The following is a 227-nucleotide window of genomic DNA, read 5'->3' as shown; positions in this document are numbered from 1 at the left end:
GGGATTCGAACCCACCACCTTAGGTGTATGTGGCTGGTGCCTTAGCTGATTGAGCCACAGGCGCCGAGCCAACTGCAGAATTATATATAATAGAAAAGTTATAGATATAATCTGAATGTCTAAATTTAGTTAAAGAAATTATGAAGTTATGATGCTATCATGCTATGGAACAACATGGAAAGATTTTAGCAAAAATAGCAAGGTACAGAATTATTTTCAATTATCTA

The sequence above is a fragment of the Otolemur garnettii genome, unplaced genomic scaffold (genome assembly GCF_000181295.1).
Source record: "Otolemur garnettii isolate 467f Iridium unplaced genomic scaffold, OtoGar3 scaffold00050, whole genome shotgun sequence".
Classification (NCBI taxonomy): Eukaryota; Metazoa; Chordata; class Mammalia; order Primates; family Galagidae; genus Otolemur; species Otolemur garnettii.
This window is presented reverse-complemented; position numbering follows the sequence as displayed.